The 25,260-nt window shown below is 36.8% G+C and overlaps 1 long non-coding RNA gene across 3 annotated transcripts in view; it reads left to right on the top strand.

Moving 5' to 3' along the window:
- The window catches only part of LOC309661622, a 112,748-nt gene extending 88,357 nt beyond the window's left edge, over positions 1 to 24,391 (top strand). For all 3 annotated transcript variants that reach the window (XR_014264107.1, XR_014264108.1, XR_014264109.1), the window contains one exon: positions 22,640 to 24,391. This is a non-coding gene — a long non-coding RNA (uncharacterized lncRNA). The remainder of the gene's footprint in view (positions 1 to 22,639) is intronic.
- Positions 24,392 to 25,260: the final 869 nt, after the last annotated feature.

The raw sequence follows: 25,260 nt of genomic DNA, 5'->3' as shown, positions 1-25,260 counted from the left end.
TCTTCCAGAGGGTGAATGGATGCTACAGAGTTTAGCTGCATTAGCTAGTACATCATGGAAAAGGATTCCAAATAGGTTCTGTCATGTGTGCTGCTTGTAAGGGTTGTGGATTGGTTGACTGTTCACTTCTAGCATCTTTGCACCCTGAATGTGATCAAGGAGTCATCAAAAGTTAGTGAAAGAAAAACAAAAAGTTGTTGACAGCATAGCATAAGCCCCAATTGGGGAATTAGATTGGACTGGAAGAGCTGCGAGGCCGAATAGGTTAAGGAGCAATGAACCTTAAAACAGCTTTAAAAGGAAACAGATGAAAAGAATGAAGAATTCACTGGAACACACACAAGCCTAAAGGCAGACACAGAGGAATCATAGCAATACCAACAGAAAGTATGAACTACTGCCAGAGGAAGAGGAATTCAAGCAGACTGTGGGCATTTCAGAAGGAACACATTTTTTGCAGGCATTCAGGACAATATACAACATTCTACAATATATATTTCAGCTAATGAAGCATGAAATTGGGTAAACAGATTAACAAGAACTTAACATTATTCAGTTTTGTAAAAATAATAACAAAAATTAGAAATTTCCATAAGAACTCAGATTTCCAACCCACTTCTTATCACATGGCCCCTCTTTGTTGCTCTTTGAGCCCCTTATGAACACAGACTATTTATTTCTTCTGTTTTTAATTTTTTAAAATACATTGCAGATTTTAATTTGCAGATACACATTTTTAGAAGTTTTGTGTATATTTGTAATAGGCTATGGTTAAGACTACTGTTGTCCTAGTGATGCAATAAAAACACCAATATATTGACACAAATTGTGTCACTGTAGTATAGAAGGGAATTGCTTTATATAGTAGTAGAGAAACCCTTGAATGATGATAGGACCCCTCTCCATTTCTAATGTACAAATGGAAGCAAGCTGGTGACTTAAGCTTTTTTGATGTGATGTGTTTCTCATCCTGCCCTCTCTTCTTTCAAAACAAAACTTAGGAAGCACTTCTTTGGGAAACTGGGCAAGAACTGGGAAGCTGTATCTACTTTCTCACTTCTGTCTTTATCTCATATATTTTGTGTTTTATCTTCTTACTGGTTCATCAGGAAACTGAAATGAAGCTCACCATCAATTAGATTTGCCATGATTCCTACTGGTCTTTGAACTTAAATCAAACCTTTCTGGTCCAGCCTCATTCTATATTAAAAGTAAAATTGGCTTATAATTGTTTTTTGTACTCTTCTGATTTTGACTTAAACTTATATTAATCTTATAAAATTACTTGAGATGTTCTTTATTTTTTTTTAAGTTTGGCATAAATTGCTAATAGAATTACTTGGCCTTGACCTTTTGATATTATTCTTTGTGTTTGTGTGGGTTGGAAAGTATATTTTTATCTACTGATTCAATTTCTTTAGTGATCATTGGTATTTTTAGGTTGTTTCTCTTTCTTCTTAAGTTAATTTTGGTAAGTTATATCTTCCTAGAAGAAAATTTCTTTGTCTAAGTCTTCCATTTTTTTTTAGCTTAGATTTATTTACAGACTATTTATTTCTTCTTTCTGCCCTCTTGAATAGGGAAAGATGCTATATTAGTTGGGATTCTTTTGTTAATAAATAATCAAAATCTGACTCCAACTCTTTCATGTTGTTTTATGGAAGATGGAAAGGTACTGGTTCCCAAAACTGATGTTCAGATATGACTGGACCCAGCTCCTCAAAAAATATCATCAGGTATCAGACTTAATTTTTTAAAATTTCTTGATTCTGCTTTTCTATATAGGCTTCATTCTACTGATTTTCCCTTAATGGGAAAGAAATGCCCAACCCTAGCTCCAGGCTTATATTCTAAGCACTTAGCTACTCCAGAAATAAAAGAGAGATGCTCCCTTTCCCAACCTTTTCAGTCAAATCCCTCCCATGTGAATCACTTTATTACTGATAAAGTCATCTATCTATCCCAAGCCAGTTACTATGACCAGCATGCGGCGTAGGTGGAGACAAGCACATCTTTGATTGGCGAGTCCTAGGAAAGTGTGGTGTGCTGCTCTCAGAGAGAGGAAGAATGGATACTGATCAGGATAAAGAAAGAGATGACCACTGCACATGCTCAGCAGCCAGCACTTTTCTCCATCATCAACTTTCATTGCATTAGTGCTTCACTAAAGTGATGCTTACAAAAATGTAAGGCCTCCTGGGAACCACTTGTTTGCTATAGGAGAGTATATGGGTAATTGATGCTAGATTTTACTCTACTGAATTAACTTCTTTATTAAAGAAGTTAACAGTGAATTTGAACAATGAAGATTGTGCGAGGTGCAGTGGAAGTTGGAATTGCTGCTTTGGGAAGTGGGAGAAGAGGTTGATGGAAGACATGTGAACAATTTATAAGCGGTATTAAGGGTCGAGGTAAGATTGGGAACCTTAAATTTAGAGTCCTGTCACCTGAATGTGGTTTGAGATTTTTCTCTAGTTCTGAGTGAAGAAAAGCAATGTTAGAATTGGATCATGTTGGGAAGCTTATCATGGTTACCTTGGAATGGGGAAGAAAGCCAGAAAGTGATGGACTATTACACTGAAGACAGCAGGAAGATACTCGCTGAAGGCAGAGCAGTCTCTTTTCCACATTACGCGACCACTGAACACTACCATCCCTAATACTTACCAAATGCACCTGAGAGGAGTTGACACGTTCCTTTAACACCATCTGCCTTCACACAGTGACATCATCACTCAACTACCAGGATTTTTAAGGAACACAGAAGCATCTTCTTAGATGAGGCTTAGTGTACAATGTTGGATTTTAAAAAAGTCCCAATTTATCTAATATAACAAGCTGTTGAAAAGGGTGGAAGGTAGTTTGCAGTCTTTTCTGAGATCCTTGTTGGAGCTCTGCAGTGAGAAACAAGATGGGGAAAGAAAGTGTGCCCGGGGGTTGGGGGGCGGTGATCGACTGAGAGAAAAGGGAAGGGGTCAAAGCTGGAAATTCAGCAAAGTCAGGGTGTTACAGCAGGACAGCATTGATAGTCTGGGACATTAGCAACCTGTGGTCAGGGTGAGGAATTCAGATTTAGTATTTTAAAGGTGGCTCAGTGCTGGGGATGCGAAGTGATGTGTCTCAAGAACTAGTAACATGAGTAGAGGTGACAGAATGGCCATCTTCTAGCTGCATATATCAAGGAGAACTTCATGGAGATGGTGACATCTGAAAGAGCATGGAAGAAAATGGGGAATGGTGATGATTATTATTTATTGAAGCGTAGTTGATTTACAATATGTCAGTTTCTGGAGTACAGTATAGTGATTCAGGATTTTTACAGATTTTACTACATTAAAAGTTATTACAAGATAATGGCTATAATTCATTGTGCTATACAATATGTCCTCATAGCTTATATATTTTATACATAGTAGTTTGTTAATCCTGTACTCCTATTTTCCTCCTCACCCATATTCTCTCCCTACTGTTAACTATTAGTTTGTTTTCTGTATCCGTGAGTCTATTTCTGTTTTGCTATGTACATTCATTTCTTTTATTTTTTATATTCCACATATATAAGTGATATCACATAGTATTTGTCTTTTTCTATCTGACTTATTGTAATAAAGAAAATATTTTCTAAATCCTTCCACATTGCCAAAAATGGCAGGATTCCATTCTTTCTTATGGTTGAGTAATATTCCATTGCAAATGCACACCACATCTTCTTTATCCACTTGTCTGTTGATGGACACTTGGTTTGCTTCCATATCCTGGCTGTTGTAAGTAGTGCTGCTATGAACATTGGGGTGCATATATCCTTTTGAATGAGTGTTTTCCTTTTTCCGTATATATACCCAAGAGTGGATCATATGCTAGTTCTATTTAAAAAAAATTTTTTTAACATCTTTATTGGAGTATAATTGTTTACAATGGGTGTTAGTTTCTGCTATATAACAAAGTGAACCAGCTATACGTATACATATATCCCCATATCCCCTCCCTCTTGAGCCTACCTCCCACCCTCCCTATCCCATCCCTCTAAGTGGTCACAAAGCACTGAGCTGATCTCCCTGTTCTATGCGCTGCTTCCCACTAGCTAGCTACTTTACATTTGGTAGTATATATATGTCCATGCCACTCTCTCATTTCATCCCAGCTTACCCTTCCCCCTCCCTGTGTCCTCAAGTCCATTTCTACGTCTGCGTCTTTATTCCTGTCCAGCCTCTAGGTTCTTCAGAACCATTTTTTCTTTTTTTTAGATTCCATATATATGTGTTAGCATACAGTATTTGTTTTTCTCTTTCTGACTTACTTCACTCTGTATGACAGATTCTAGGTCCATCTACCTCACTGCAAATAACTCAATTTCGTTTCTTTTTATGGCTGAGTAATATTTCATTGGATATATGTGCCACATCTTCTTAATCCATTCGTCTGTTGATGGACACTAAGGTTGCTTCCATGCCTGGCTATTATAAATAGAGCTGCAATGAACATTGTGGTACATGACTCTTTTAGAATTATGGTTTTCTCCGGGTATATGCCCAGTAGTGGAATTGCTGGGTTGTATGGTAGTTCTATTTTTAGTTTTTTAAGGAACGTCCATACTGCTCTCCATAGTGGCTGTATCAATTTACATTCCCACCAACAGCACAGAAGGGTTCCCTTTTCTCCACACTGTCTCCAGCATTTATTGTTTATAGATTTTTTGATGAAGGCCATTCTGACTGGTGTGAGGTGATATCTCATTGGGGTTTTGATTTGCATTTCTCTAATGATTAGTGATGTTGAACATTCTTTCATGTGTTTGCTGGCAATCTGTATATCTTCTTATAGAAATGTCTATTTACGTCTTCTGCCCATTTTTGGATTGGGTTTTTTGTTTTTTGATATTGAGCTTCATGAGCTGCTTGTATATTTTGGAGATTAATCCTTTGTCAGTTGCTTCATTTGCAAATATTTTCTCCCATTCTGGGTGTAGTCTTTTCATCTTGTTTATGTTTTCATTTACTGTGCAAAAGCTTTTAAGTTTCATTAGGTCCCATTTGTTTATTTTTGTTTTTATTTCCATTTCTCTAGGAGGTGGGTCAAAAAGGATCTTGCAGTGATTTATGTCATAGAGTGTTCTGCCTATGTTTTCCTCTAAGAGTCTGATAGTGTCTGGTCTTACATTTAGGGCTTTAATCCGTTTTGAGTTTATTTTTGTGTGTGGTGTTAGGGAGTGTTCTAATTTTATTCTTTCTTTCTTTTTTTTTTTTTTTTATACACATCACTGTATACATGTCAATCCCAATCTCCCAATTCAGCACACCACCATCCCCACCCCACCGCAGTTTTCCCTCCTTGGTGTCCATACGTTTGTTCTCTACATCTGTGTCTCAACTTCTGCCCTGCAACCTGGTTCATCTGTCCCATTTTTCTAGGATCCACATACATGCGTTAATATACGATATTTGTTTTTCTCTTTCTGACTTACTTCACTCTGTATGACAGTCTCTAGATCCATCCACGTCTCAACAAATGACTCAATTTCGTTCCTTTTTACGGCTGAGTAATATTCCATTGTATATATGTACCACATCTTCTTTATCCATTCATCTGTCGATGGGCATTCAGGTTGCTTCCATGACCTGGCTATTGTAAATAGTGCTGCAATGAACATTGGGGTGCATGTGTCTTTTTGAATTACGGTTTTCTCTGGGTATATGCCCAGTAGTAGGATTGCTGGGTCATATGGTAATTCTATTTTTAGTTTTTTACGGAACCTCCATATTGTTCTCCATAGTGGCTGTATCAATTTACATTCCCAACAACAGTGCAAGAGGGTTCCCTTTTCTCCACACCCTCTCCAGCATTTGCTGTTTGTAGATTTTCTGATGATGCCCATTCTAACTGGTGTGACGTGATACCTCATTGTAGCTTTGATTTGCATTTCTCTAATAATTAGTGATGTTGAGAATCTTTTCATGTGCTTCGTGGCCGTCTGTATGTCTTCTTTGGAGAAATGTCTATTTAGGTCTTCTGCCCATTTTTGGATGGGGTTGTTTGTTTCTTTAATATTGAGCTGAATGTGCTGTTTATATATTTTGGAGATTAATCCTTTGTCCGTTGATTCGTTTGCAAATATTTTCTCCCATTCTGAGGGTTGTCTTTTCGTCTTGTTAATGGTTTCCTTTGCTGTGCAAAAGCTTTTAAGTTTCATTAGGCCCCATTTCTTTATTTTTATTTTTATTTCCATTTCTCTAGGAGGTGGATCAAAAAAGATCTTGCTGTGATTTATGTCAAAGAGTGTTCTGCCTATGTTTTCCTCTAAGAGTTTTATAGCGTCCGGTCTTACATTTAGGTCTCTAATCCATTTTGAGTTTATTTTTGTGTATGGTGTTAGGGACTATTCTAATTTCATTCTTTTACATGGAGCTGTCCAGTTTTCCCAACACCACTTATTGAAGAGACTGTCTTTTCTCCATTGTATATCTTTGCCTCCTTTGTCATAGATTAGTTGACCATATGTGTGTGGGTTTATCTCTGGGCTTTCTATCTTGTTCCATTGATCTATGTTTCTGTTTTTGTGCCAGTACCATATTGTCTTGATTACTGTAGCTTTGTAGTATAGTCTGAAGTCAGGGAGTCTAATTCCTCCAGCTCCATTTTTTTCCCTCAAGACTGCTTTGGCTATTCGGGGTCTTTTGTGTCTCCATACAAATTTTAAGATGATTTGTTCTAGTTCCGTAATAAATGCCATTGATAATTTGATAGGGATTGCATTGAATCTGTAGATTGCTTTGGGTAGTATAGTCATTTTCACAATATTGATTCTTCCAATCCAAGAATATGGTATATCTCTCCATTTGTTGGTATCATCTTTAATTTCGTTCATCAATGTCTTACAGTTTTCTGCATACAGGTCTTTTGTCTCCTTAGGTAGGTTTATTCCTAGGTATTTTATTCTTTTTGTTGCAATGGTAAATGGGAGTGTTTCCTTAATTTCTCTTTCAGATTTTTCATCATTAGTGTATAGGAATGCAAGAGATTTCTGTGCACTAGTTTTGTATCCTGCAACTTTACCAAATTCATTAATTAGCTCTAGCAGTTTTCTGGTGGCAGTTTTAGGATTCTCTATGTATAGTATCATGTCATCTGCAAACAGTGACAGTTTTACTTCTTCTTTTCCAATTTGTATTCCTTTTATTTCTTTTTCTTCTCTGATTGCCATGGCTAGGACTTCCAAAACTCTGTTGAATAATAATGGTGAGAGTGGATATCGTTGTCTCGTTCCTGATCTTAGAGGAAATGCTTTCAGTTTTTCACCATTAAGAATGATGTTTGCTGTGGGTTTGTCTTATATGGCCTTTATTATGTTGAGGTAGGTTCCCTCTATGCCCACTTTCTGGAGAGTTTTTATCATAAATGGGTGTTGAATTTTGTCAAAAGCTTTCTCTGCATCTATTGAGATGATCATATGGTTTTTATTCTTCAATTTGTTAGTATGGTGTATCACGTTGATTGACTTGTGTATATTGAGGAATCCTTGCATCCCTGGGATAAATCCCACTTGATCGTGGGGTATGATCCTTTTAATGTGTTGTTGGATTCTGTTTGCTAGTATTTTGTTGAGGATTTTTGCATCTATATTCATCGGTGATATTGGTCTGTAATTTTCTTTTTTTGTAGTATCTTTGTCTGGTTTTGGTATCAGGGTGATGGTGACCTCATAGAATGAGTTTGGGAGTGTTCCTTCCTCTGCAATTTTTTGGAAGAGTTTCAGAAGGGTGGGTGTTAGCTCTTCTCTAAATGTTTGATAGAATTCACCTGTGAAGCCATCTGGTCCTGGGCTTTTGTTTGTTGGAAGATTTTTAATCACAGTTTCAATTTCATTACTTGTGATTGGTCTGCTCATATTTTCTGTTTCTTCCTGGTTCAGTCTTGGAAGATTATACCTTTCTAAGAATTTGTCCATTTCTTCCAGGTTGTCCATTTTATTGGCATAGAGTTGCTTGTAGCAGTCTCTTAGAATGCTTTGTATTTCTGTGGTGTGTGTTGTAACTTCTCCTTTTTCATTTCTGATTTTATTGATTTGAGTCCTCTCCCTCTTTTTCTTGATGAGTCTGGCTAATGGCTTATCAATTTTGTTTATCTTCTCAAAGAACCAGCTTTTAGTTTTATTGATCTTTGCTATTGTTTTCTTTGTTTCTATTTCATTTATTTCCGCTCTGATCTTCATGATTTCTTTCCTTCTGCTAACTTTGGGTTTTGTTTGTTCTTCTTTCTCTAGTTGCTTTAGGTGAAAGATTAGATTGTTTACTTGAGATTTTTCTTGTTTCTTTAGGTAGGCTTTATAGCTATAAACTTCCCTCTTAGAACTGCTTTTGCTGCATCCCATAGGTTTTGGATCGTCATGTTTTATTGTCATTTGTCTCTAGGTATTTTTTGATTTCCTCTTTGATTTCTTCAGTGATCTCTTGGTTATTTAGTTACGTATTGTTTAGCCTCCATGTGTGTGTGTTTTTTACGTTTTTTCCCCTGTAATTCATTTCTAATATCATAGCGTTGTGGTCAGAAAAGATGCTTGATATGATTTCAATTTTCTTAGATTTACTGAGGCTTGATTTGTGACCCAAGATGTGATCTATCCTGGAGAATGTTCCGTGTGCACTTGAGAAGAAAGTGTAATCAGCTGTTTTTGGATGGAATGTCCTATAAATATCAATTAAATCTATCTGGTCTATTGTGTCATTTAAAGCTTCTGTTTCCTTATTTATTTTCATTATGGATGATCTGTCCATTGGTTTAAGTGAGGTGTTAAAGTCCCCCACTATTATTGTGTTACTGTTGATTTCCTCTTTTATAGCTGTTAGAAGTTGCCTTATGTACTGAGGTGCTCCTATGTTGGGTGCAAATATATTTATAATTGTTATATCTTCTTCTTGGATTGATCCCTTGATCATTATGTAGTGTCTTTCTTTGTCTCTTGTAACATTCTTTACTTTAAAGTCTATTTTATCTGATATGAGTATAGCTACTCCAGCTTTCTTTTGATTTCCATTTGCATGGAATATCTTTTTCCATCCCCTCACTTTCAATCTGTATGTGTCCCTAGGTCTAAAGTGGGTCTCTTGTAGACAGCATATTTATGGGTCTTGTTTTTGTATCCATTCAGCCAGTCTGTGTCTTTTGGTTGGAGCATTTAATCCATTCACGTTTAAGGTAATTATCAATATGTATGTTTTCCTATGACCATTTTCTTAATTGTTTTGGGTTTGTTTTTGTAGGTCCTTTTCTTCTCTTGTGTTTCCCACTTAGAGAAGTTCCTTTAGCATTTGTTGTAGAGCTGGTTTGGTGGTGCTGAATTCTCTTAGCTTTTGCTTGTCTGTAAAGCTTTTGATTTCTCCATCAAATCTAAATGTGATCCTTGCCGGGTAGAGTAATCTTGGTTGTAGGTTCTTCCCTTTCATCACATTAAGTATATCATGCCACTCCCTTCTGGCTTGCAGAGTTTCTGCTGAGAAATCAGCTGTTAACCTTATGGGAGTTCCCTTGTATGTTATTTGTCGTTTTTCCCTCGCTACTTTCAATAATTTTTCTTTGTCTTTAATTTTTGCCACTTTGATTACTATGTGTCTCGGCGTGTTTCTCCTTGGGTTTATTCTGTATGGGACTCTCTGCGCTTCCTGGACTTGGGTGGCTATTTCCTTTCCCATGTTAGGGAAGTTTTCGACTATAATCTCTTCAAATATTATCTCTGGTCCTTTCTCTCTCTCTTCTCCTTCTGGGACCCCTATAATGCGAATGTTGTTGCGTTTAATGTTGTCCCAGAGGTCTCTTAGGCTGTCTTCATTTCTTTTCATTCTTTTTTCTTTAGTCTGTTCCGCAGCAGTGAATTCCACCATTCTGTCTTCCAGGTCACTTATCCGTTCTTCTGCCTCAGTTATTCTGCTATTGATTCCTTCTAGTGTAGTTTTCATTTCAGTTATTGTATTGGTCATCTCTGTTTGTTTGTTCTTTAATTCTTCTAGGTCTTTGTTAATCATTTCTTGCATCTTCTCAATCTTTGCCTCCATTCTTATTCCGAGGTCCTGGATCATCTTCACTATCATTATTCTGAATTCTTTTTCTGGAAGGTTGCCTATCTCCACTTCATTTAGTTGTTTTTCTGGGGTTTTTTCTTGTTCCTTCATCTGGTACATAGCCCTCTGCCTTTTCATCTTGTCTATCTTTCTGTAACTGTGGTTTTTGGTCCACAGGCTGCAGGATTGTAGTTTTTCTTGCTTCTGCTGTCTGCCCTCTGGTGGTTGAGGCTATCTAAGAAGCTTGATGGGAGTCTCCTAATTTCATTCTTTTACATGTAGCAGTCCAGTTTTCCCAGCACCACTTATTGAAGAGGCTGTCTTTTCTCCATAGTATATTCTTGCCTCCTTTATCAAAGATAAAGTGACCATATGTGCATGGGTTTATCACTGGGCTTTCTATCCTCTTCAATTGATCTATACTTCTGTTTTTGTGCCAGTACCATACTGTCTTGATACTGTAAGTTTGTAGTATAGTCTGAAGTCCGGGAGCCTGATCCCTCCAGCTCCCTTTTTCTTTCTGAAGATTACTTCGGCTACTCGGGGTCTTTTGTGTTTCCATAGAAATTGTGAAATTTTTTGTTCTAGTTCTGTGAAAAATGCCATTGGTAGTTTTATAGGGATTGCACTGAATGTGTAGATTGCTTTGGGTAGTATACTCATTTTCACAATGTTGATTCTTCCAATTCAAGAACATAGTATATGTCTCCATCTGTTTTTATCATGTTTAATTTCTTTCATCAGTGTCTTATAGTTTTCTGAGTACAGGTCTTTTGTCTCCTTAGATAAGTTTATTCCTAGATATTTTATTCTTTATGTTGCAATGGTAAATGGGAGTGTTTCCTTAATTTCTTTTTCAGATTTTTCATCATTAGTGTATAGGAATGCAAGAGATTTCTGTATATTAATTTTGTATCCTGCTAACTTTACCAAATTCATTGATAAGCTCTAGTAGTTTACTGGTAGCATCTTTAGGGTTCGCTACGTATAGTATCATGTCATCTGCAAACAGTGACAGTTTTACTTCTTCTTTTCCAATTTTGATGCCTTTTATTTCTTTTTCTTCTCTGATTGCTGTGGCTAAAACTTCTGAAACTATGTTGAATAGTAGTCGTGAGAGTGGACAACCTTGTTTTGTTCCTGATCTTACAGGAAATGGTTTCAATTTTTCACCATTGAGAATGATGTTGGCTGTGGGTTTGTCATATATGGCCTTTATTATGTTGAGGTAAGTTCCTTCTATGCCTACTTTCTGGAGGGTTTTTATCATAAATGGGTGTCGAATTTTGTCAAAAACTTCTTCTGCAACTATTGAGATGATCATATGGTTTTTCTCCTTCAATTTGTTAATATGGTTTCTCACATTTATTGACTTGCATATATTGAAGAATCCTTGCATTCCTGGGATTAAACCCCCCTTGATCATGGTGTATGATCCTTTTAATGTGCTGTTGGATTCTGTTTGCTAGTATTTTGTTGAGGAGTTTTGCATCTATGATCAACAGTGATATTGTCCTGTAGCTTTCCTTCTTTGTGACATCTTTGGTTTTGGTATCAGGGTGATTGTGGCCTCATAGAATGAGTTGGGGAGTGTTCCTCCCTCTGCTATATTTTGGAAGAGTTTGAGAAGGATAGGTGTTAGCTCTTCTCTAAATGTTTGATAGAATTCGCCTGTGAAGCCATCTGGTCCTGGGCTTTTGTTTGTTGGAAAATTTTTAATCACAGTCTCAATTTCACTGCTTGTGATTGGTCTGTTTATATTTTCTATTTCTTCCTAGTCCAATCTCAGAAGGTTGTGCTTTTCTAAGAATTTGTCCATTTTTTCCAGGTTGTCCATTTTATTGGCATCAATTTGCTTGTAGTAATCTCTCATGATCCTTTGTATTTCTGCAGTGTCTGTTGTTACTTCTCCTTTTTCATTTGTAATTCTATTGTTTTGAGTCTTCTCTCTTTTTTTCTTGATGAGTCTGGCTAATGGTTTGTCAATTTTGTTTATCTTCTCAAAGAACCAGCTTTTAGTTTTATTGATCTTTGCTATTGTTTCCTTCATTTCTTTTTCATTTATTTCTGATCTGATCTTTATGATTTCTTTCCTTCTGCTAATTTTGTGGTTTCTTTATTCTTCTTTTTCTAATTGCTTTAGGTGTAAGGTTAGGTTGTTTATTTGAGATGTTTCTCGTTCCTTGAGATAGGATTGTATTGCTATAAACTTCCCTCTTAGAACTGCTCTTGCTACATCCCATAGGTTTTGGGTCGTCCTGTTTTCATTGTCATTTGTTTCTAGGTATTTTTTTATTTCACCTTTGATTTCTTGGTTATTACGTAGTGTATTGTTTAGTCTCCATGTGTTTGTATTTTTTGCAGATTTTTTCCTGTAATTGATATCTAGTCCCATAGCGTTGTGTTAAGAAAAGATACTTGTTACTATTTCAATTTTTTTAAATTTATCAATGCTTAGTTTGTGACCCAAGGTATGACCTATCCTGGAGAATGTTCCATGAGCACTTGAGAAGAAAGTGTATTCTGTTGTTTTTGGATGGAATGTCCTATAAATATCAATTAAGTCCATTGTGTTTAAAATATCATTTAAAGCTTGGTTTCCTTATTTATTTTCATTTTGGATGATCTGTCCATTGATGAAAGTGGAGTGTTAAAGTCCCCTACTATGATTTTCTTACTGTCAATTTCCCCTTTTATGGCTGTTAGCATTTGCCTTATGTATTGAGGTGCTCCCATGTTGGGTGCAGAAATATTTACAATTGTTATATCTTCTTCTTGGATTGATCCCTTGATCATTATGTAATGTCCTTCTTTGTCTCTTGTAATAGTCTTTATTTTAAAGTCAGTTTTGTCTTATATGAGAATTTCTATTCCAGCTTTCTTTTGATTTCCATTTGCATGGAATATCTTTTTCCATCCCTTCACTTTCAGTCTGTATATGTCCCTAAGTCTGAAGTGGGTCTCTTATAAAGAGCATATTTATGGGTCTTGTTTTTGTATCCATTCAGCCAGTCTATGTCTTTTGGTTGGAGCATTTAATCCATTTACATTTAAGGTAATTGTTGATATGTATGTTCCTATTACCATTTTCTTAATTGTCTTGGGTTTGTTATTGTAGGTCTTTTCCTTCTCTTGTGTTTACTGCCTAGAGAAGTTCCCTTAGCATTTGTTGTAAAGCTGGTTTGGTGGTGCTGAATTCTCTTAACTTTTGCTTGTCTGTAAAAGTTTTAATTTCTCCATTGAATCTGAATGAGATCCTTGCTGGGTAGAGAAATTTTGGTTGTAGGTTTTTCCCTTTCATTACTTTAAATATGTCTTCCCACTCTCTTCTCACTTGCAGAGTTCCTGCTGAAAGATCAGCTATTAACCTTATGGGGATTTCCTTGTATGTTATTTGTTGTTTTTTCCCTTGCTGCTTTTAATATTTTTTCTTTGTATTTAATTTTTGATAGTTTGGTTTATATTTGTCTTGGCATGTTTTTCCTTGGATTTAGCCTGTATGAGACTCTCTGGGCTTCCTGGACTTGACTGACTATTTCCTTTCCCATATTAGGGAAGTTGTCAACTATAATCTCTTCAAATATTTTCTCATACCCTTACTTTTTCTCTTCTTCTTCTGGGACCCCTATAATTCGAATGTTGGTGTGTTTAATGTTGTCCCAAAGGTCTCTGAGACTGTCCTCAATTCTTTTCATTCTTTTTTCTTTATTCTGCTCTGCATTAGTTATTTCTACCCTTTTAGCTTCCCTGTCACTTATCCATTCTCTGCCTCAGTTATTCTGCTCTTGATTCCTTCTAGAGAATTTTTAATTTCATTTATTGTGTTGTTCATCATTGTTTGTTTACTGTTTAGTTCTTTTCGGTCCTTGTTAAATGCTTCTTATATTTTCTCCATGCTATTTCCAAGATTTTGGCTCATCTTTACTATCATTTGTTTGATTTTTTTTTCAGGTCGAGTACGTATTTCCTCTTCATTTGTTTAGTCTGCTGGGTTTTTACCTTGCTCCTTCATCTGCTGTGTGCTTCTCTGTCTTCTCATTTTGCTTACCTTACTGTGTTTGGGGACTCCTTTTCGCAGGCTGCAGGTTCATAGTTCTTCTTGTTTTTGGAGTCTGCCCCCAGTGGCTAAGGTTTGTTCAGCGGTTTTTGTAGGCTTCCTGGTGGAGCAGACTACTGCTTGTGTTGTGGTGGATGAGGCTGGATCTTGTCTTTCTGGTGGGCAGGACTGCATCTGGTGGTGTGTTTTGGGGTGTCTGTGACCTTATTATGATTTTAGGCAGCCTCTCTGCTAATGGGTGTGGTTGTGTTCCTGTATTGCTACTTGTTTGGCATAGGGTGTCCAGCACTGTAGTTTGCTGGTTATTGAGTGGAGCTGGGTCTTAGCGTTGAGATGGAGATCTCTGGGAGAGTTTTCATCATTTGATGTTACATGGAGCCAGGAGATCTCTGGTGGACCAATGTCCTGACCTCGTCTATCCCACCTCAGAGGCACAGACCTGACACCCGTCTGGAGCACCAAGACTCTGTAGCCACACAGCTCAGAAGAAAAGGGAGAAAAAATAATAATAATAAATTAATGAAATAAAGTAAAATAAAGTTATTAAAATAAAAAATAATTATTAGAAATAAAAAATTCAAAGGTAATTAAAAAAAATAAAAAAAAGAAAGAAAGAAAGAAAGAAGAGAGCAACCAAACCAAAAAACAAATCCACCAACGATAACAAGCACTTAAAACTGTACTAAAACAAAATAAAAAACAAAAACAGACAAACAAACAAACAAACAAATGGACAGACAGAACCCTAGGACAAATGGTAAAAGCAAAGCTATACAGACAAAATCACACAAAGAAGCATACCCATACATACTCACAAAAAGAGAAAAAGGAAAAAGTATATATTTCCATATTAAAATAAATGAGGAAGACAGCAACCAAATCAATAAACAAATCTACCAATGATAATATACTCTAAATACTAAACTAAGATAAACATAAAACCTGAAAAAACTTAGGTGCAGAAAGCAAACCCCAAGTCTACCGTTACTCCCAAAGTCCACCACCTCATTTTTGGGATTATTCATTGTCTATTCAGGTATTCCACAGATGCAGGTACATCAAGTTGATTGTGGAGGTTTAATCTGCTGCTCCTGAGGCTGCTGGGAGAAATTTCCCTTTCTCTTCTTTGTTCACACAGCTCCTGGGGTTCAGCTTTTGATTTGGCCCTGCCTCAATGTGCAGGTCGCTTGAAGGCATCTGTTCCCACTCAGACAGGATGTGGTTAAAGTAGCAGCTGATTAGGGGGCTCTGGCTCACTCAGGCTGGGGGGAGGGAGGGGTACAGAATGCGGGGTGAACCTGCAGTGGCAGAGGCCAGCGTGACATTGCAACAGCCTGAGGTGCGCTGTGTGTTCTCCTGGGGAAGTTGTCCTTGGATCACAGGACCCTGGCAGTGGCGGTCTGCACAGGTTCCCAGGAGGGGAGGTGTGGATAGTGTCCTGCGCTTGCAGACAGCCTTCTTTGTGGCTGCAGCAGCAGCCTTAGCATCTCATGCCTGTCTCTGGAGCCCATTTAGGCAGTGCTCTGAATCCCCTCTCCTCGTGCACCCCGAAACAATGATCTCTTGCCTCTTAGGCAGTTCCAGACTTTTCCCCGACTCCCTCCTGGCTAGCTGTGGCGCACTAGCCCCCTTCAGGCTGTGTTCATGCAGCCAACCCCAGTCCTCTCCCTGGGATCTGACCTCTGAAGCCAGAGCCTCAGCTCCCAGCCCCCACCTGTCCTGGCGGGTGAGCAGACAAGCCTCTCAGGCTGGTGAGTGCTGGTCAGCACTGATCCTCTGTGCGGGAATCTCTCCGCTTTGCCCTATGCACCCCTGTTGCTGCGCTGTCCTCCGTGGCTCCGAAGCTTCCCCCCCGTGACCTCCTGTCTCCACCAGTGAAGGGGCTTCCTACTGTGTGGAAACTTTTCCTCCTCACAGCTCCCTCCCAGAGGTGCAGGTCCCATCCCTATTCTTTTGTCTCTGTTTTTTCTTTTCTCTTTTGCCCTACACAGGTACGTGGGGAGTTTCTTGACTTTTGGGAAGTCTGAGATCTTCTGCCAGCATTCAGTAGGTGTTCTGTAGGAGTTGTTCCACATGTAGATGTATTTCTGATGTATTTGTGTGGAGGAAGGTGATCTCCACGTCTTACTCCTCTGCCGTTTTGAAGGTCTCCCCCCTGGTAGTTAAATTTTTAGTTTTTTGAGGAACCTCCATACTGTTCTCCATAGTGCCTGTACCAATTTACATTTCCACCTGCAGTGTAAAAAGTTTCCATTTTCTCCACATCCTCGTCAACACTTGTTATTTGTAGACTTTTTGATGATAGTCATTCTGACTGATGTAAGGTGATACCTCGCTGTTTTGATTTTCATTTCTCTAATAATTAGCAATGTTGAGCATATTTTCTTGTGCCTGTTAGCCATCTGTGTGTCTTCTTTGGAGAACTGTGTACTTATGTCTTCTGCACATTTTTTGATTGGGATGTTTGTTTTTTTGATGTTCAGTGGTATTAACTGATTATTCAATTTGGATATTAACCCCTTTTTTGTCATATCATTTGCAACTACTTTCTCCTATTCAGTAGGTTGTCTTTTCATTTTGTTGATGGTTTCATTTGCTGTGAAAAAACTTTTAAGTTTAATTAGGTCCCATTCATTTATTTTTGTTTTTATTTCTTTTGCCTTTGGAACAGATCAAAAAAATATATTGTTGCAATTTATGTCAAAGTGTGCTCCACCTATGTTCTCTTCTAGGAGTTTTATGGTTTCAGGTCTTACATTTAGGTCCTTAATCCATTTTGATTTTTATTTCTGTATATATTGTGAGGAAATGTTCGAAACTCACTGTTTCACATGTAGCTGTCCTGTTTTCCCAGTACTGCTTATTGAAGAGACTCTCTTTTCTCCATTGTATATTTTCGCTTCCTTTGTCATAGATTAATTGGCCATAGGTACATGAGGTTATTTCTGGGATTTCTATTCTGTTCTATTGATCTATGTGTCTGTTTTTGCACCAGTACCATACTGTTTTGATTACTGTAGCTTTGTAGTATAGAAGGAAGTCAGGGAGGGTGATACCTCCAGCTTTGTTCTTTTTTCCTCAAGATTGCTTTGGCAGTTTGGGTTTTTTGTGCGTGTTGCCATATACATTTTAGGAGTATTTGTTTCAGTTCTCTGAAAAATGGGTATTTTGATAGAGATTGAATTAAATCTGTAGTGTTTTTGGGGTAGTATGGCCTTTTAAATAATATTAGTTCTTCCAATTCAAGAGCACAAGATATCTTTTCAATTTCTTTGAATCAGCTTCAATTTCCTTCATTAATGTTTTATAGTTTTTAGGGTATAAGTCTTTCACCTCCTTGGTTGAGTTTATTCCTGGGTGTTTTATTTTTGATGAGATTTTAAACAGGATTGTTTTTTTACTTTCTATTTCTGATTGTTCATTATTAGTGTATAGAAAAGCAACAAATTTCTCTATTAATCTTGAATTCTGCAACTTTGCTGAATTTATTTACTAGTTCTAATAATTTTTGGGTGTAGACTGTAGTGTTTTCTATATAAAGTATCATGTCATCTGCAAATATTAACAGTGTTAGTTCTTCCCTTCCAATTTGGATGCCTTTTATTATTTTTCTTGTCTGATTGCTGTGGCTGGGACTTCCAATTGAATAGAAGTGGTGAGAGTGGGCATCCTTGTCTTATTCCTGAATTTAGGGAAAGGGTTATCAGCTTTTCACTGTTGAGTATGATGTTACCGGTGTGTTTGTCATAAATGGCTTTTATTATGTTGAGATTTGTTCCCTCTGTACTCACATTTTTGAGATTTTTTTATCATGAATGGATGTTGAATTTTGTCAGATGCATTTTCTGCATTTATTGGGATGATCATGTAATTTTTATACTTCCTTTTGTTTATGTGATGTTTCATGTAGATTGATTTGCAAATATTGAACCATTCTTGTGTCCCTGGAATAAATCCAACTTGATCATTATGTATAATCCCCTTTACATATTGTTGGATTTGGTTTGCTAATATCTGGTGGGGACTTTTGCATCAATATTTATCAAAGACATTGGCCTGTAATTTTTCCCTTTTTTGTAATATCTTTGTCTGGTTTTGGCATCAGGATAATGGTGGCCTCATAGAATGCATTAGGAGTGTTCTGCCCTCTTCAATTTTTTGGAATAGTTTGAGAAGGATAGGTAGTAGCTCTTCTTCATAATTTTGTAGAATTCCCATGTGAAGTCATCCAGTCCTAGATTTTTGTTTGCTGGGAGTTTTTTTTTTTTTTATTACAAATTCAGTTTCATTACTAGTGATCAGTCTGTTCAAATTGCCTGTTTCTTCTTGATTCAATCTTGGAAGTTTGCATGTTTCTAGAAATTTGTCCATATCTTCTAGTTTGTCCAATTTGTTGGCATAAAACTTTTTATAGTATTCTCTTATGATATTTTATATCTCTGTGGTATTGGTTGCTATTTCTCCTCTTTCATTTCTTATTGTTTATTTGGGTCCTCTCTTCTTGGTGAGCCTAGCTAAAAGTTAATCAGTTTTGTTTATCTTTTCAAAAAAACCTGCTCTTGGTTTCATTGATCTTTTCTTTTTTTTTTTAATCTCTATTTTATTTATTTCCTCTCTGATATGTATTATTTCCTTACTCTGCTGACTTTGGTTCTGTTTGTTTTTCTTTTTCTTATTCCTTTAGATTTGTAGGTTGTCTTGTCTATTTGAGATTTTTCTTGTTTCTTGAGGAAGACCTGTAACACTGTAAATTTCACTTTTAGAATTTTGTTGCATCCCATAGATTTTGGACTGTTGTGTTTCCGTTTTCATTTGTCTCAAGGTATTTTCTGATATCCTCTTTGATTTTTTCATTGACTATTTTTTAGTTTTTTAGTAGCATGTTGTTTATTCTCCATGTGTTTGTTCTTTTCCCATTTTCCCTTCTGTAATTGATTTGTAGCTTTATACCATTGTGGTTAGAAAAAATGCTTGATATAATTTCTATCCTCTTAAGTTTATTGAGACTTGTTTTGTGGCTTAGTATGTGATCTATACTGGAGAATGCTCCATGTGTACTTGAAAAGAATGTGTATTTTACTGTTTGGGGATGTAATATATTGTAGATATATATTAAGTCCAACTGGTCTATTGTGTCACTTAAGACCACTGTTGCCTTATTGATTTTCTATCTGGATGATCTATCCAGTGATATAAGTACAGTGTTAAAGTCCCCTACTATCATTGTATTATTGTCAATTTCTCCCTGTTAGTATTTGCTTTATGATATAAGTACAGTGTTAAAGTCCCCTACTATCATTGTATTATTGTCAATTTCTCCCTGTTAATATTTGCTTTATGTATTTAGGTGATCCTGTATTGGGTGCATATATGTTAACAAGTGTAATATCCTCTTCTTATGTTGATCGCTATAACATTATATAATGGCCTTCTTTGTCTTTTGTTATAGACTTTGGTTTAAAGTTTACTTTGTCTGATATGAGTATTGCAAAACCTGCCATAAAGGAATATTTACTTTTTTTTCTGGAGAATCATAAAGACAAAAGTTCCACTGTTTCTATTTATCTAAAGATGCCAAGACACTATTTTCATTAAATTTAAGTTTTTTCTTATCCTGTTTTATTCAGATTATATTGTTTAGAAATTTCCTTTCCATGACAGATGTATGTCTATTGTTATCATTATTATTAATGTCTACTTGGATCAGGCCCTGCAGAAGACCTGGTGTACCAAGATAGAAGGGCTCAGACCCTGCCCTCAAACTGTCTATCCACTGCTGTTGGAGACCAACATACACACAGACCATAAAATGATTAGAGATGTGCAGAAAGTCCAGAGGAGAAGAAGAAAATAGTACTTATCTCTTTCTAAGAGAGGCATTCACAGAAGTGGTACTAATTAAGTTGGGTCTTAAAGAATAATAAAATGATAATAATCATAATAACATATATTTATGCCAGCCACAGTTATAAGTGCTTTACATATATTAACTTTCCTTTAGTCTTCAAGGCAACTGTATGAAGTAGGTTCTATTATTATCCTCAATTTACAGGTGAGGAAGCTAAGTCACAGGAAGTTTAAGTAACTTGACCAAGTTCATATAGCTAGTAAGCACTGGTGCCTGGGTTCAAACCAAGGCAGTCTGCTCATAACCACTACCTCACATTGGTTAAGTAGTTGTTTCCCTAGGAGACAAATATGGGAAGGCATGACAGTATGGAATGTTCTGTAAATCACAAGCAGTTCAGTATTCTGGATGTAAATTACATAATTGAAGGTGAGAGTTAATTAGGGAGAAGGACATCATCTAACGGAGTTTAGATATTAGTCTATTGACCATGGGGATCATTGAACAAGGTAGAGCCAGAGAGTGCCCTGTATCAGGTTTCCCTCTTAGAAAAACTATTCTGGGCAAAGTATGGAGCGATTGGAAGGAGGCAAAAACTAAAGACAAAAAGAACTCTACAGAGTTTTTTTGACAGATACCAGGTAAAAGTGATGACGTGAACCAGGACATTTGCAATAGGCAGTTAGTTACCAGGCTGGTTTGGAAACATTCTTGCCATTTGTGCTCTCAGATCTGTTCTTTGCCCTGATCATCCTTATTCTCTGTTCTTGTGGTCAAGAATTGCATTTCTCAGATTTCCTTCCTTCTGGCTTCCAAGTAGCCATGGGCTATGGGAGACAACAGCTGAGATTTAGAGAAAGGGAAAATCCAGGGTATTTCTTCTTTCTTGACACTGCTGCATCTTCAGCAATAGCTGCATGTCCTCCATGGCTCCAAATCAGCTGGACAACCTCTCCCTACATGACCCCAGTTCCTACTGGACAGCCTCTGCCATGTTATAGTTCTTGCTCAAAGGTCCCACCTTCTGGCTTCTGACAGCACTACCTCTTCTCTTTGTCCTTTTATCTCTAAGGCTGATAACAGCTTGTGGCTGTTACTAATTGCTGAGTTGTCTCACCACCCCCTTATTGGTTACTTTCTATCACCTGTGTAGTGAATGTCTTACATTAAATTCTCCACTGGAAACACCTAGAGTGATTTCTGTCTTCCTAACTGAACCCAGATTGATGCATATATCAAGAAGTCCAACCACTAACACCAACACCTCCCCAGGCTTAATATACAAATAAAGTTAAGAAAGAAGATAGAAACTGCTTGGGAGGAAAGGGTGACGAGACACCATACTGCAGCCTTAATAACTCATATGTTGAGGGACAATTTTGTAATAGGATTCTAATTTTTTTCTCAGTTTTACTGAGATATAATTGACATGTAGCACTGTATTAGTTTTAGAGGTACAACCTAATGATTTGATAGATGTCTATATTACAAAATAATAACCACAAAAAATTTAGCTAACATCCATCACCTCACATAGTTACAAAAAATATTTTTTCTTGTGATGAAAAGAATTATTTAAAAAAAAATATTTTGACCTTTGTTTAGGTAATTTAGGTAATCTGAACTTAGACCTTATATGTCTTTTAAAGAAACAAAAAGGTGCTAAAATTACCTAAAGAACTGAAGTACAAGTTGCAGTCAAGAGAATAAACTCTATTTGAACTCTTGTCACTTTCTTAGCTCTTTTACAGATCTTTGAAGTTTTCATTAGTTATTTATCTGTCACTTGTGTTTTATTCTGAATGTCCTCAGGGATGATGTTCTTGTGTATTTCAAGAGAACTGTGAAAAGGCCCATTTACATATTATTGTCACTTAATATTGACAATATTATTGTCATGATGATCATTATTCTGAAAAATATTGATTAGGAACACACTATTTGATATTGTACCATTTGTTATCTTCAGTACGTGAATGCTTCAAAAGGCTTATTTTTTTTAGTTTTTCAAACTTATTATCATAATGCCTATTATGTATAATAGAGCATAATATAATATAATTTTGTTATTATATTGTCATAACTCCTAATATAGTATAATGCATTAAATTATAAAATTCAGCAGATAAAAATGATTATAGAAACTGAGAGCTTTGTCACAGGTTGGCATCATACTTTCTGAGTTCTGATATATTTCTTGTATTTTTAGTAACATTTTTGACTTCAATTAATGAACCTATTTATATAACATGTATTTTTATTAACAAGAGGGAAACTCAAGGCTATGTTTTTCCAAGTTTAAGTCGTATCTTTCCTATAACTAGCATCTTACTATTATACAGAAGCTTGGAAATTAAAAAAAAAATTAAATTCAACTCAAATGTTCCAATATGGCTTGGAACACGAATCTTGGAGAGAAACCACTTTTTTATGTGACTAGAGTCGCAGTAGTAAAGCAACTAATTGAAATTCTAGCTCTAGGGAAAGCCATTAAGGTTAACATACTTCTGGAGGGGAAAAAAATTCTTGAGGCAAAGGAATGCTTCCTTGAAAATCTCATACGGTATTTTTAAAAGAATCTTGATGTTAGCACTCTTTACCTGGTGGTCTTTAATATTTATCTCCTGATTTTTTTTTTTTTGGAGTGTGATTCCCTTTTACATTTCCTTGTTTTGTTTTCCTTAGAAATGTTGCATCAGTATGTACTTTTAGACTAGACAAACAGACACATTCTTCCTAAAAAAAGCACTGCTGAGAAGATGGAGCCCACAGAGTGTACAAAACGAAAGTGTATACAGGCAAGAACTTCCATAGTTTGCTTTTTGTCACATGATTTACTTTTCTTGATTAAAGATCCTTTGCTCATGAGACTTAAGTTACTCATATTTTTGTATATTTCCTCTGAATAGATTTTCCCACCTCCCAATAATTTTATTTTTTGTGAATTTCTTTGCAACTTTACCACTATTTTACATTTTCACTTTCAACATACTCTAAGTTAACACAGCCAACAGACCTCCAAACTGCCAATCTTCTGAATTCTCAGAGTCCTAAATGTGTTATTGGTTACCTTAGGCAGCAGAATTTGTAATCATATGCTTTTTCAGTTAATGCAACTAATTTGAAGAATCAGTTTTCTCCATCACCCCATCTTCAAGCAAAACCCCCAATTTTGTATTTTAAAATTAAGAAAAAATAGCATTTGGATTAAATGTAAAGACAACCAAAGTCACAGTAAAATTTTGTGTGCTCTTTCATCAGTCTTAGGCGTTTTTTCAACGTCTCGTTTCATGCTTTAAATTGAACCTAAGGAAGTTGTAGCAGGTTCTTCCTTTCAGCATTGCTCTCTGCACTCCCTCTAGTGATCCCACCATGTATAAACATTATTTATGTGTGTGGGAGAGAATTTCCCCAGAGGCCCACAAAACACTTAATGAAGTGCTAAGCACAAACATTTCATTACAACATATTGTGTATTTTTGCCTTTAATAACTACATTCTTCATCCGAGAAGTCTCCATAGCTTTCAAAAATGAATTACAGAAGTATTATTTTTCCCAGAATATAGTTTTTCCATGACAGAAACAGCACTTTCCTAAACTATTGTATTTATTAGCAACCTGTTGCCCTTCGACACCAGAGCCGTTTTCACCCACCCCAATTGAGTATGGATCATTTAAACTTCCTTTTAAAATTATTAAAGTAGTTTTATGTTATTGGATTCTTCTTTTCTTCACTGTACACAACCACCACCTAAAATGATGCACGGAGAGGGAAGGTGTGAATTCGTGTAACTTTATGTTTAGTGGAAAAGAACGTTCTCCACTGCCAAAGAGCAAGCATTTAATTGAGGAGTGAGGGGGTAGTGGGGGGTCTTTCCTATGACGGAGCACAAAGGAGGCAAGTAAGCTCTGAATTCCTGCATTTTTCTACTCAGCACTTTGGTCCCTCCAGAGAAACCCTCTATCTTCTGCCTTCAGTCCCTTCCTTCACAAGGCAGCCTCCCATTGGCTCTTTTAAACACATCAAGCGATTAGGAAGCAACTTGCCCTATTGACTATGGTCTTGTGCCTGTTAACAGAAGCTGATCATTCTCCAACTCCATAACTCAAATGGACATTTAAAAACTATCTTAAGGGGCTTCCCTGGTGGCGCAGTGGTTGAGAATCTGCCTACCAATGCAGAGGACACGGGTTCGAGCCCTGGTTTGGGAAGATCCCACACGCCGCGGAGCAACTAAGGCCGTGCGCCATAACTACTGAGACTGCGCATCTGGAGCCTGTGCTCCACAACAAGAGAGGCCATGATAGTGAGAGGCCCGCGCACCGCGATGAAGAGTGGCCCCCGCTCGCCGCAACTAGAGAAACCCCTTGCACAGAAACGAAGACCCAAAACAGCCAAAAATAAAATAAATAAATAAATAAATTAAAAAAAAAAACTATCGTAAATGTTCACAGTGTGTGTGTGTACCTGTGTATTGTATCCTAAAACCACCTTTTTCACAAAATTAAAACAAACCCAAACAACAATAAAAACAGGCCACACAAGAACCTGTGGCGTGTAAGGAGAAAGCCGGCCCTTTTCAGTAGGTGTATATTCTTAATTTCAAATGATGTAGGGTTCCTCAGATGGGGTGGGTTATGTAATGGTATTTTATATTATTGCTTTCTATTTCCTTTGGAATCATAGCTGCATCTCATAGCTTCCCTGAATATCGGTTTCTACTAATAGTCTGTTCAGAGTTATGGGAAAACCAAAAGGAAAGTTTTGAAAGTGATACAGAGTTTTACGTGGTTAGGAACATGTTTGTGCAAGCAGATATAAAGCTAGGTTCCTTTCTTCCAGAATCTTTTTTTACTACAGTGAATTACCATGGAGCTTGGAAAAACAGCTATCTTACCTCTACCTTCTCTAACAAAGCAATATTTCACTAAGCAAAAATATATTTTTATGGTTTCTTGAAATATTTCATTTGTGTTTTTTATATAAATTTATTTATTTATTTATTTATTTATTTATTTATTTATTTATGGCTGCATTGGGTCTTTGTTGCTGCACGTTGGCTTTCTCTAGTTGTGGTGAGCAGGGGCTACTCTTTGTTGCTGTGCGCATGCTTCTCATTGCGGTGGCTTCTCTTGCTGTGGAGCACAGGCTCTAGGCATGTGGGCTTCAGTAATTGTGGGACACGGACTCAGTAGTTGTGGCATGCGGGCTCAGTAGTTGTGACGCACGGGCTTAGTTGCTCTGTGGCATTTGGGATCTTCCTGGACCAAGGCTTGAACCCGTGTCCCTTGCATTGGCAGGCAG

Source organism: Balaenoptera physalus (genome assembly GCF_965194825.1).
Source record: "Balaenoptera physalus genome assembly, chromosome: 5".
Lineage (NCBI taxonomy): Eukaryota > Metazoa > Chordata > Mammalia > Artiodactyla > Balaenopteridae > Balaenoptera > Balaenoptera physalus.
The sequence above is the reverse complement of the archived record's forward strand: the minus strand, read 5'-3'. Positions and strand labels throughout refer to the sequence as shown.